Source organism: Schistocerca nitens, chromosome 1 (assembly GCF_023898315.1).
Source record: "Schistocerca nitens isolate TAMUIC-IGC-003100 chromosome 1, iqSchNite1.1, whole genome shotgun sequence".
In the NCBI taxonomy this organism is placed as follows: domain Eukaryota; kingdom Metazoa; phylum Arthropoda; class Insecta; order Orthoptera; family Acrididae; genus Schistocerca; species Schistocerca nitens.
The window spans coordinates 750,257,809-750,271,986 of NC_064614.1; positions in this window are offsets into that span (position 1 = coordinate 750,257,809).

Here is a 14,178-nt window from a genome sequence, read left to right on the forward strand (position 1 = left end):
AATGGCAGTGGCGAGCTTGGCGCCTTCTGAATGCCCGATATATGAAGGATCCGGCCTGGCGGTGCGTCCCTTGGCGCCAGCTATGAAAAGGCTGGAAGCCGTCACAGCCTACAAGCTTCCAGTCTCCTACCAATCGACTCAAGTCCGCCACCTGCTTTACCTATGTGACAAGTTGCATTTTACATCCTCACAAATTGTTACCCCCAGAAAAGAAAGAACAGGTTTCAGTTGCTTATTAGATACAAACTGTAAAATATAGAAACACATTGCGCATGTCATGGACAGAGGAAGGTTCAAAGTTTTGACGCAGCTGCGCTGTTGTTTGTTTGTAACAACATGGCGTGTACACCACAAGGGAAATCATTTTGTGTGTTGAAATTTGCGTGAAGTCAATCGATTATTCAAGTGCAACTTGCGTTCCGCCGTCGATTCAGCAAGAAGCCTCCTCTACACAAACAGATTATGACTGGCGTACAAAATTCTTGAAAGTTTGGAAGTCCACAAGACGGGCAGGCCAGGAACTTCAACCTCCTCTGATAATGCTGTGCCGCGTTCTGAAACGACGCCTGCATATGAAGCGTTACAAGTTGTAATTACTGGATTAATTGCATCCCGACAACTATAACAGAAAGACAAATTTTGCATTTCAGTTCTCCAGGGCATGGCAGAGGACACTTTTTCCGAACAACTCATCTTTTCTGACGATTCGACGTTTCATCTGTCGGCTACAATAAACCGCCATAATGTAAGAATTCGCCGGCCTGTGTGGCCGAGCGGTTCTAGGCGCTTCAGTCCGGAACCGAGCTGCTGCTACGGTCGCAGGTTCGAATCCTGCCTCGGGCATGGATGTGTGTGATGTCCTTAGGTTAGTTCGGTTTAAGTAGTTCTAAGTCTAGATGACTGGTGACCTCAGATGTTAAATCCCATAGTGCTCAGAGCCATTTGAGCCATTTTTTGTAAGAATTTGGACGTCACAAGATACAGGCGTCGTCGTGGAACATGAATGTTTTTTTGTGGCGTTTCTGTTCACAAATTTTATGGGCTTTTCTTTGTTGTGGAAGAAACTATAACAAGAATGTCATACCTTCACATACTGACTGTTTCCTAAACTTCACGAGGATTCCAGTGATTTCATTTTTATGCATCACGGCACCCCGCTTCACTTCCAGCTTGAGCGGTGGCGTCATCTTAACGACACCATTCCACAACGTTGAACTGGAAGAGGATGGCAGCAAGATCTTGTTCATTGCTATTGGCCTCCCAAGTCACCAGACCTCACATATTGCTATTTTTTCTGTGGTGGTGCATAGAAGACCGATTCTTTGTCCCACTTATGGTGTCTATTCTTCAAGAACTCAGAAATCGAATTGTCGAAGCTGTCGATTCAATAAACACGGACCTGCTGATTCGTGTGTGGAATGGAATGGACAACTGTTTCGATGTTTCTCGAACAGCGCATGGTGCTTATTTTGGGTGTATGGTACAGCGTCCGTGCGAACATAAAACTTTGAACCTTCCTTTATCCAGTGACGTACGCAATGTGTTTCTATCTTTCGTAGTTTCTCTGAAATATCTGAATCTATTCTTTCTTTTTTAATCAACCTGTATTTGCATCACCTGGCTTATTCCAATTATGAATCACCGTTATACCAGCCGTAGAATACTACGTTTTTGCGTTGTTTGAAGTGCAGAATTCGACATTTATGTACACTTAAAGTTTGTCGCCAGTCTTTGCACCACTCTGAAATGATACCAAGGCCTTGTTTTTCTTCGTCCTTGCCTCTTCCCGGATCTCAACGGCGTCGGCATTACCGTATGGCTTTTGTCAATGTTACTGACAGTTCGTGGCCGGATGCTCTTCGTAATGTTTCCACTGCCCATGGGACGCAATATGTGTTCCTCTTATGTCTTCATGAACCGTTAAATCTCATGATCAAACGTGAGAGAGTGTCCTGAATGTTTGCGTAGCGTGTATCTGAGGCAGGACCAGCCCGCTATGTACTTAGCTGGATGCGGGAAACCGTCTATAAGCCACATCCAAGCCAGCTGACTCAACGGTGCTCATTCTCAGTCCGCGAGGCGGATTCGATCCGGGGGCGCTCGCCTCCCCGAATCCTGGAAGCGGTGTGTTAACTTGCTCGACTATCCGAGTACGTTGAAATCTTATCAAGATATGACGAAACATTCGTTCACAGCGTCACTGACCCTACAGTACATCTCCCTTATTGCCAAGTGAAGCGCAGATGTAGTATTTTACACAGTGCGCTAATGCACGAATCTACGGTTATTCAATCCACTGTCGTTAACGGTGTTATGCCTTTTTCGAAGAGACTGAAGTGTCACCAATGCTACACTGTAGGCCACTAAAGCTTCCTCATACGAGGTTCACGTTAACACTTGTAATAGCACAATGATACAGTGTGTATGTCCTGTTGCGGCAGGTTCATCGTTCAATTTGTGAAACTACAAGCACTAGAACATTGTATTAGGTGTTTCGAATCGCCTCCTACACAAAAAGCTTGCCTCCTACACAAAAAGCTTACGTGATCCGTGCGTAGTCAGTACATGATTTTCACAGTAGGAAGAAACCAATCAGTTACAAGGAAGGCTAATGGTGGAGCAGGCTTGTCGTTTTAGACGGTACGTCTTGCGCCTCGAGAAAAATTTAACATCATAGCGCTGGAATCAGTAAGTAGTTGAGAGCTTCAGAAAAACAAACAGCTAAATACCACCACCACCACTAACAACAACAACAACAACAAAGGTCTTGTTGAGACTGTTACCTCTTCAGTTGTTTCGAAATTGATCTTTTAGTTTTTGTGGGGTCATTCTCTAGTATGAACAACAATTGCCTGTGTCTGAACGGCCGAATGCAAGTCTTGGATTTGACACCATTGCAGATACTTGTGTGTCCATAACGTTTCCCAGTTATCGAAGCTGGAAAAGGGGACCTACAGTTGAACATGGCTACCGAACCACATGCCGTTTCTATCGACTCCTCACATCGTTTAGTGGTGCAACCTAGATTAAAGGCAGGCTGAAAATTTCCCTGTTTCGGCCAGGTTCGATCACACGAACTCACGGTTTCAAGGCACGCGCCTTATCACTGGACCACCACACTACACTTTCTCTACTAATTACTATTCTTGGAGCTTTCTGATCGCCTAATCTTCCCACATGATTTATTTATTTTATATGGTTCCCTTCATTTTTTTCGGTATCCTTTTTACACCTATCTTAATATCGAATTCAGAAACCTCAATTTTGTTCTATGCTTGTTTGTTTTCCTCTCAGGATCCAACATTCTGTTTTATAAAATATTGTCGGAAATCTCCTAGTTTTATACAATTTTAGTACTGCCTCAACAATGATTCTTAATTATGCCATATAAGCTACATAATGATTGAACGTGCTGCCAGTACTTTTATATAAACTCAAAACATAACCAAGGTACTTATTTAGAAGTCTAGTATTGTAAATTCCATCCAAATATTAACGGGTTGTGATTAGAAATAGACCATATTCACGTCCTTGATACAAAATAATGCTTCAGTTTAGAATATAACCAACCATAGCTTATCAAAAACGCTAAATTCACAGTCTGAAAAAAAAGTTGTTTGTGTTTGCATGAGCAAGACTAAAAATAATAATTTATTCATTAATGTCAGCCGCGCGGGATTAGCGCTGCAGTCATGGACTGTGCGGCTGGTCCCGGCGGAGGTTCGAGTCCTCCCTCAGGCAGGTGTGTGTGTGTGTGTTTGTCCTTAGGATAATTTAGGTTAAGTAGTGTGTAAGCTTAGGGACTGATGACCTTAGCAGCTTAGCAGTTAAGTCCCATAAGATTTGTTAATATTAAGATTTTTTTTCGTGTCAAACGTCTCCCTCTACGTGACTATCTTGTTGTGTGCAAAAAAAAAAAAAAAAAAAAAAAAAGGTTCAAATGGCTCTGAGCACTATGCGACTTAACATCTGTGGTCATCAGTCCCCTAGAACTTAGAACTACTTAAACCTAACTAACCTAAGGACATCAAATACATCCATGCCCGAGGCAGGATTCGAACCTGCGACCGCAGCAGTCGCGCGGTTCCGGACTGCGCGCCTAGAACCGCTAGACCACCGCGGCCGGTGTTGTGTGCAAAAGCTAAGTTAATCCTTGTTAGCTCTTTGTTGTGCTCCAAAACCAAAAATTTTTACGTTACGAGTGACGTCATGTATGTAAAAATTAAACAATTAAGTAATGTGACCAGCAACGTTGATCATGTTGTCTGTGGGTACAGAGCGGTAAGATGTAGTAGCTATGAAACGGAAAAATGAGGAATATCTTGTGATGCTATCGTCCAAGCAGGTCTTACGAAGAGCCCTAATCTGCCTTTAGTTTTCCTTTGCGGTCTTTACGTGAATAATAATAATAATAATAATGGCGTGTGACGAGGGCCTCCCGTCTGGTAGACCGCTCGCCTGGTACAAGTCTTTCGAATTGACGCCACTTCGGCAAATTGTGCGTCGATGGGGATGAAACGATGATGATTAGGACAACGTGAAATATGATTGCAGGCAGTACAACTGTTGTGCATTACTTACGTCGTAGATTCTGCTGCTCCAATGTTCATCAGTAACGTTTCCTACAAAGGTTCCCATCTGAGTTCACGCAACATTTCACTGACGTTTTCGTACTACTACTTACGAATAAATAATTTAAATTGAAACGATCACTCAGATAATTTAGTGGAGAAAGCAAACAAAGACTGCAGTCTATTGCCGGCCGCGGTGGCCGAGCGGTTCTAGGAACTTCAGTCCGGAACCGCGCGACTGGTTCAAATGTCTCTGAGCACTATGGAACTTAACTTCTGAGGTCATCAGTCCCCTAGAACTTAGAACTACTTAAACCGAACTAACCTAAGGACATCACACACATCCATGCCCGGGGCAGGATTCGAACCTGCGACCGCAGCGGTCACGCGGTTCCAGACTGTATCGCCTAGAACCGCTCGGCCACTCCGGCCGGCGAACCGCGCGACTGCTAGGGTCGCAGGTTCGAATCCTGCCTAGGGCACGGATGTGTGTGATGTCCTTAGGTTAGTTAGCTTTAAGTAGTTCTAAGTTCTACCATAGTGCTCAGAGCCATTTGAACTGCAGTTTATTGGTAGAAAGAAAATGCGACAGGGATAGTAAAGAGACTGCTTGCTTCACGCTTGTTCGTCGTCTTCTGGAGTACTGCTGTTTGGTGTGGGATGTGCATCAATTAGGATTGACAGAGGACGTCGAAAAGGTCTAAAAGGTCTAAAGAAGGGCAGCTCGTTTTTTACTATCGCGAAGTATGAGAGAGTCCAATTTGGGTAGAAATCATTAAACCAAACGAGTTTTTCATCGCGATAGGATCATCTCATGAAATTTCAATCTCCAACTTCCTTCTCGGAGTGTGAAAATATTCTGTAGGCGCCCACCTACATGGGGAAAAACTGCCATCGTAATAAAATTAGAGAAATCAGAGCTCGCACAAAAATATTTAAGTGTTGCCGTTTTCCGAACGCTGTTCGAGAGTGGTACGGTTGAGAAATAACGCTTGAATGTGATTCGATGAACACTCTGCCAGTCACTTAATTGTGAACTGTAGAGTAATCATGTAAATATAGATCAAAGCGACTGACAGCAAGTGTAGCAGCACGCTACTGAATCTACTTCGGTTTCTTTCTTTAATCTAACCTGTTGATCATCCCAAACACTCGAATAGTACTCAAGAGTGGGTCACACAGGCATCGCGTTCGCGGCCACCTTCACTGGTGCGCTACACTCTCCCAGAACTGTAGTCGGCAATTTTCGTTCGCTCCTGCTGACCTTAGGTGCTCTACAGCGTACGTAACGCTGATAGGTCGGAAGAGCATTGTCTCGCGGTGGGAAGCTGCGCTCGTGACATTTAGCAAGTCACGTGCAGCTGCGCCGGCCGTACCGGAGGCCGCCTAGCGGGACCCAGCAGTCGTGCGTGCCTCACACGGCAGGCAGCTCTGTGCTCTGTCATCCTCCTGTGCGCCTTTTACTATTAGTACGCCGATGGAAGCGCAGAGTGTTACACCTCCAAGATCTCGGTCAAACGCTACCAAACTCATACTGCCGTATTTCCACGTCTGCGGGATATGATGATTAAAATTTCAACCTTACTTTTCAGGTAGAACAGTACTGGAACTTTTCGTGTGGAAACTGCACAACAGCTTACCCAGAGGATATTCAAGTGCACGGAGTACAGCTTGCCTAGAGGACATGCACGTGCAGCTTATTGCCATCTTTCGGACCTTGACGAAGGTCGAATTACTGGCAAGCGCGCTTGAGGTCATCGTGCCGACAGACCGCACAAACAGCTGTGTGTAGTGTGACGACTGCAGAACGAATGGTGACGAGATGGACTCACGACAACAACGTGAAAGAAAAGAGGGACAAGAGTCCCTCCAGGAGGACCACACCGCGAGAGGATAGTAGGATTGTTCGACTGATTCTAACGAATAGGTGGATCTTAACAGCTGATATCCAGGCAGTGTTAAAGGCAGAGTGACATCACGAGCTGCCGGGAACTGGTTACGGGAGCGTGGAATGAACTGGTTACTGTAACGTCGATTGAGATCACGGGTTTCTTTGCGTTCCTTTGCCACTGACACCGTATCATAGACAACAGAGACTTGCACGGTGTAGAGTCAAAATCAACTGGGTTCAAAAATGGTTCAATTGGCTCTGAGCACTATGGGACTTAACAGCTGAGGTCATCAGTCCCCTAGAACTTAGAACTACTGAAACCTAACTAACCTAAGGACATCACACACATCCATGCCCGAGGCAGGATTCGAACCTGCGTCCGTAGGGGTCGCGCGGTTCCAGACTGAAGTGCCTAGAACCGCTCGGCCACACCGGCCGGCCCAATCAATTGGGACATTGTGTAGCATTCTGTGTTGTTCAGTGATGAGTCACACTTCTGTGACTATCATGTCGACGCTAACGTGTCTGTAGATGATGCGATGAAAGATCACATCTATTCTCGAGGCCCATATCTAGCCAGCTCCAGAAATCAAGGTGTGGGGAGTTATTGTATATTACAAGAGGACTGATTTGGTAACTGTTGAACCTCGCCAGCATATACGAAGAATGGTAAGCCCGTAGAGTCAGAATCAACTGGGACATTGTGTGATATTCTGTTTTGTTCAGTGATGAGTCACACTTTAGTGACTATCATATCGACGCTAACGTGTCTTTACATGACGCGATGAAAGGTCACAGAATCAGCCATTCTCGAGGCCCATGTCTACCCAGCTCCAGAAATCAAGGTGTGGGGAGTTATTGTATATTACAAGAGGACTAATTTGGTAACTGTTGAACCTCGCCAGAACATAAGAACGGTAAGCCATGTTATTTATACCCTTGATCAGCATCGTACCAATTGGCATATTCTATTAGATTATTTAAGTTGCCACACTACAGTTCATAGCGTAAACGCAATGAGGAAAGTACGGACTGGCCCGCCAGGTTCCTTGATTTGTTACCCACAGAGCATTTCTGGATGCGATGGGGAGACTATATTTTTATACAAGTCTCCGACCAGCAGTCTTAATAAACTAACACAGCACTTGTTTTATGCACAGTAAGAAATTTCTCAGGATGACATTCAGATGCTGTTTGCTTCCGTGCCTCAAAGTATTGAAGAGTGTATTCGTGCCCCTGGTTATCTGTATCTAGATCTACATACATAATCCGCAAGCCGGTGCGTGGCGGAGGGTACACTGTACCACTATTTGTCATTTCCTTTCCTGTTCCACTCACAGACAAAGCGGGGGAAGAACGACTGTCTATATGCCTCCGCATGAGCCCTAATTTCTCGTATCTTATCTTCGTGCTCTTTATGCGAAATGTATGTTGGCGGCAGTAGAATCGTTTTGCAGTCAGCCTCAAATTCTGGTTCTCTAAATTTGCGCGATGGCGTTCCTCGAAAAGATCGCCGTCTTCCCTCCAAGGATTCCCTTTTGAATTCCGAAGGAGCTCCATAAAACTTGCGTGTTGTTCGAACCTACCGGTAACAAATCCAGCAACCCGCCTCTGAATTGCTGCGCTGTCTTCCTTTAATCCGACCTGGTGTCTGTCCCAAACACTCGAGCAGAGCTCAAGAATAGGTTGCACTAGCATTCTATATGCGGTCTCCTTCCCAGATAGACCACACTTCTCCCAGCAAAACGAAGTCGATCGTTCGCCTTTCCTATCACAAACCTCACATACTCGTTCCAGTTCATATCGCTCTGCAACGTTACGCCCAGATATTTAAACGACGTGATTTTGTCAAGCAGGATATTACTAATGCTGTATCCGAACGTTACTAATTATTCTTCCTACTCATCCGCATTGACTTACATTTTTCTTCTTGTAGAACCAGCTGCCACTCATCACATCAACTAGAAATTTTGTCTGACTAATCATCCTAGAGTCAGTCGTCTTCGACACATTCCCATAGACCACAGCATCATCAGCAAACAACCGCAGATTACTGCCCACCCTGTCCGTCAGATCGTTTATGTATATAGAAAATAACAGCGAACCTATTATTGTTTCCTGGGGCACCTGAGATACTTTTGTTTTTGAAGAACACTCGTCGTCGATGACAACATATTGGGTTCTGTTGCTTAAGAAGTCTTCGAGACACTCACGTATCTGGGAAACTATACTGTATGCTCGTACTTTCGTTAACAGTACCGTGTCAAATGCTTTTCGGGAATCTAGGAGTATGGACTGTGCTTGTTCCCTTTCATCCATAGTTCTTAGTATGTCATATCAGAAAAGAGCAAGCTGAGTTTCACATGAGCAATGTTTTCTGAAACCGTGCTGATTCGTGGACATAGCTTTTCGGTCTCTAGGAAATGTTCTGTATTCGAACTCAGAATATGTTCTTGAATTCTGTAACAAACCGATGTTAAGGATGTTATCTGTAATTTTGCGGAAACGTTCTTTTATCCTTCTTGTTTACAAGAGTCACCTGGGCTTTTTTCCAGTTGTTTGCGCTTGGCGAGAGATTCGCAGTAATGCAAGCTAAGTGAGGGACAAATGTCGCAGAGTATTCTTTGTGAAACCGAATTGGGATTTCATCCAGACCTGATGACTTACTTGTTTTCAACTCTCTCAGGCATTCTCTACTCCAGGGATGCTTATTACAATGTCATCCGTATAAGAATCTGTTCGATGGTCAGGCAATGGTATGTTTGTACGATTCTTCTGCGTGAACGATTTCCTAAACATCACACCTCATACTGATGTTTATGATGGACATCTGTTCTGAATGGAATTAAAGTTTAATCATGTAGCACGCTTTGTGTGGTAAATATCTCCACTAAGTTTGATGAATTCAGAACTGGCGCTTCATTTAGCGTTTTTGACAAGCGATGGTTGGTTAGATCCTAAACTGAAGCGTTATTTTGTATCAAGGATGTGAATATGGTTTATTTCGAATCACAACCCGTTAATATTTGGATGGAGTTAACAATACTAGACTTCTAAATAAATATCTCGGTTATGTTTTAATGTCATGTCTGTGTATTGGTAATTTATCCGTCCAAGAAACATTTTATAACAACACAGAATTCGTCAGCTTATACGAGAAAAAAAAAACACTATATTTGATCAAAAGCATCCGGGCACCCCAAAAGCAAACGTTTTTCATTTTAGGTGCATTGTGATGCCACCTACTGCCAGGTACTCTATATCAGCGATCTCAGTAGTTATTAGACATCGTAAGAGTAGAATGGTGCGCTCCGCGGAACTCACGGACTTCGAACGTGGTCAGTTGATAGGGTGTCACTTCTGTCATACGTCTGTACGCGAGATTTCCTCACTCCTAAACATCCCTAGGTCCACTGTTTCCAATGTGATAGTGAAGTGGAAACGTGAAGGGAAATGTACAGCACAAAAGAGTACAGGCCGACCTCGTCTGTTGACTGACAGAGACTGCTGACAGTTGATGAGGGTCGTAATGTGTAATAGGTAGACATCTATCCAGACCATCATACAGGAATTCCACTCTGCATCAGAATTCACTGCAAGTACTATGACAGGCGGGATGTGAGAAAACTTGGATTTCATGGTCGAACGGCTGCTCGTAACCTACACATCACGCCGGTAAATGCCAAATGATGCCTTGCTTGGTGTAAGGAGCGTAAACATTGGAGTGACGGTACACAATGTGGCGATCCGATGGCTGGGTGTGGGTATGGCGAATGTCCGGTAAACGTCATCTGCCAGCGTGTGTAGTGCCAACAGTAAAATTTGGAGGCAGTGGTGTTATGGTGTGGTCGTGTTTCTCATGGAGGTGGCTTGCACCCCTTGTTGTTTTGCGTGGAACTATCACAGCACAGGCCTATATTGATGTTTTAAGCACCTTCTTGCAATTCGGTGATGGCTATTGCATCTTTCAACACGATCGAGCAACTGTTCATAATGCATGGTCTGTGGCGGAGTGGTTACAAGACAGTAAAATCCCTGTAATGGACTGGCCTGCACAGAATCCTGACCTGAATCCTACAGAACATCTTTGGGATGTTTTGGAACCCGACATTGTGTCAGGCCGCACCAACCGACATCGATACCTCTCCTCAGTGCAGCACTCCTTGAAGAATGGACTGCTATTCCCCAAGAAATCTATCTTTAATTATTAACCGATATTCTTAATTCTCTAAGTATCCTTCCGCAGTATTCAAGAAACACGCTCTGACAGCTTTCCTAAATACATGTATTTTAGCTATCTCTTTTATCTTCTTGAGAAAATTATTAAACAATTATAATTCCTTATAGAAAATACTGTCTAGAATTTTTTGTTTGTTTTCCCTTGGGAAATGTAAGTTGAAACTGGTGCTTGATCCATGATGTATACAACTACTTTTGACGTACTTACTAGTGTTTATACAAAAACAACGGCTCGGTGGATGAATTCACTTGGTGCAGTATGGCTACAATTTTTTTAAACATTCCTTTTCAATGAGCCCGATTACTCTCAGTTATTAGCCTTAAAGTCATTTCTTGTAGTTTGGAAACTGTGACCATATTGTGAGCATTAGAGCTCGAGATCTGAGCTATAGCAAAGGATGACTTGTGTGCGCCAACCCTCTTGGTCCTAACTTATGGGAACTGAGTGACCTGGTCGTATACATCTAGTGAAACATACCTCCAGAAACCTTGCAAGATCCATGCAAGCAGAATTCCTGCTGTGTTGCGTTCGAAAGGTGGAGTAACACGCTATTGAGCAGGTGGTCATCATGTTTGGCTCATTAATGTACCTTGTAATTTTCTAGAATGCCCTGTCTTTTTCGAGACTCTTACTTTCATATTATTTTATTCACGAAGGTCATCTGAGAAACTGATACATGTTAAAATATAAACTTCTTAATAAAGCGATCGTTGTAAAGCAGTGCATCATTGTGTTCAGCCAAGGCTCGTCCCCTCCCGGAAAGCAGGCAAGCAGCTATGGAAGATTTCTTCGGTGTCTACGGTCAGGGACTGCGGAAAAACAAGCTTCGCGCAGTACAGGATTTGCAAGAACGCTGCGCCGCAGGTTCAGGTTCAAACGAGCCATTTGTCAGAGCTGAGAAACGATGTCCGCGGGACATGAGCTACGGACCGTTGTCGGCCTGTACAAATGACCGGCTCTCGCCGGCGGCGCTGCCGGTGCGTGTGTGTCTGAGCGCCCCGTTTACGACTGCCTGTGGGGTGTCGAAGCCGAAGACACAGCCGCTGTATAACAGCTCTTCCGCCGTGTTTATGCCCGCCCGTGGTTCTTGACCTCTCCGGCGACGTCGACCTCCCGCGCGGACACTGTGCAACTGGTGGTGCCGTTAACGCAAGTGCATTAGCCGCGAATGGCTAGGTAATCTCTTATCTGATGGCTCGTCTCGTTACCTTACGGTAATGGACTCCATGCGGTACCCCCTACTGGCAGCAAGCCAGTTAACTCAAGCCAGGGAGCGCGGCAGCTGGCAAATAAGTTAAGCTTTGCAACACAAAGAAAACGAGAAAGAACTATGCCTGGAGAATCAGTCTCAGTTATTGTCGTAGTAAAAAGTAATTGACAATCAAATGGTTCAAATGGCTCTGAGCACTATGGGACTTAACATCTGAGGACATCAGTCCCCTAGAACATAGAACTACTTAAGCCTAACTAACCTAAGGACATCACACACATCCATGCTCGAGGCAGGATTCGAACCTGCGACCGTAGCGGTCGCGCGGTTCCAGACTGAAGCGCCTAGAACCGCTCGGCCACACTGGCCGGCAATTGACAATCGGTGAGTGGAATATCAATTAATAGTATTCAACATACTTTACCTGTACATTACACAGTAAGAGGGTTAATCATAAAGTTTTAATCATCACCTCGAAAGAAACAACATGCGACTGTGAAATTTGGTGATGGTATGAGTCCTCTACAGATTCACCATTCAACGCGATGTACACGGTCCAGTCACATTAATGTGACCACCGCCTAAGTTTGACGTCAGCGTGCAGTAAGCACACACAGACGGCTTGTGGCAGCACTAGCAGTGGAGGGTAGATAAAGTGTTCGGGGAAGGCGGAAAATAGTGCAATCGTTATCGCAATGCGGAAACGGGGTGATTTAACTTGTGTCCAAAAGGGTATGATTATTGGCTTTCGGGCCAAGGATGAAAGCATTTCCGAAATGGCTAAGTTTGTAAACTGTTCGCGTATACCTTGCATGGCAAACGGCGCTATCACAAACTGGGGCGGAGGTTCGTGTGATGTACCACTGGCCATGGATGATAGGGATCAACGACGGCCGCGCGGGATTAACCGAGCGGTCTTGGGAGCTGCAGTCATGGACTGTCCGGCTGGTCCCAGCGGAGGTTCGAGTCCTCCCTAGGGCATTGATGTGTGTGTTTGTCCTTACGATAATTTAGGTTAAGTAGTGTGTAAGCTTTGGGACTGATGACCTTAGCAGTTAAGTCCCATAAGATTTCACACACATTTGAACATTTTTTTTTTGATCAACGACGGCTGCGGAGATGTGTACTGGCGAACAGAAGTGTGACTGTCGAACAATTGACCGCCCAGGTGAAACAAGGGCTACCAACAGTGTTTGCTCAACGACCCATGGGCCGCCGCAGCAGGTTCCTGGTTCATGCACCTATGCTGACTGCAGTTCATCGGCGACGAAGGCTGGAGTTCGCACGCCAACACTGCAATTGGACGTCCACTGAGCGGTGAAATGTGACCTTTTCAGATAAATCACATTTTATGCTACATCGGACAGATGGCCGGTGGCGTGCACGGTCCTGCAGGAATTGCCGGAAGGGTCCAGACCGGAGGAGGGTGCATTATGATCTGGAAATGTTTTCGTGGTATTTTCTGAGTAATCTCTTCATTGTGGAAGGCATAATGGATCAACACAGGTTTACATCTATCCTTGGGGCCACGTCCACCGCTACGTGCAGTCTGTCATATACTCACCGAGCGATGTGGCGCAGTGGTTAGCACACTGGACTCGCATTCGGTAGGACGACAGTGAAAATCCCCGTCCTGCCATCTACATTTAGGTTTCACGATATTTTCCTAAACCACTCCAGGCATATGCCTGAATGGCTCCTTTGAAAGCGCACGGTCGGTTTCCTCCCGCATCCTTGAAATAATCCGAGCTTGTGCTCCGACCTTAATGACCTCGATGTAGACGGGACGTTAAACCTCATCTTCTTATTTTTCTATGGCATGTACCAGCAGGACAATGCAATGTTTCACACAGCTCGCAGTATACATGCGTGGTTCTAAGAGCACCAGGATGAGTTTATCGTACTCCACTGGCCACCAATTTCCCAGGATTTAAACCCAATCGAGAATCCGTGGACCCACCTCCATCGTGCTGTTCGCGCCTTGGATCCTCAACCGAGAAACCGAGCGCCGCTGGACATGACACTGGAGTCAACAAGGCTCCACGTCTCTGTTGGTGCCATCCAGAACCTCGTTGACTCCCTTCCTTCACGTCTCGCAATGTCCGCACTTCAGACTGAGGCTATTGAGGCTTTCGACAGATGGTCACATTAATGTGACTGAAGAATGGAGAATTTATTTTTTTTCCGAGGATGGATGACTTTGCGGAGACCTTGGATTTAGAAGAGTATATTGTGGCTGTTCAGGAAACGTCCCACCTCGAAACCT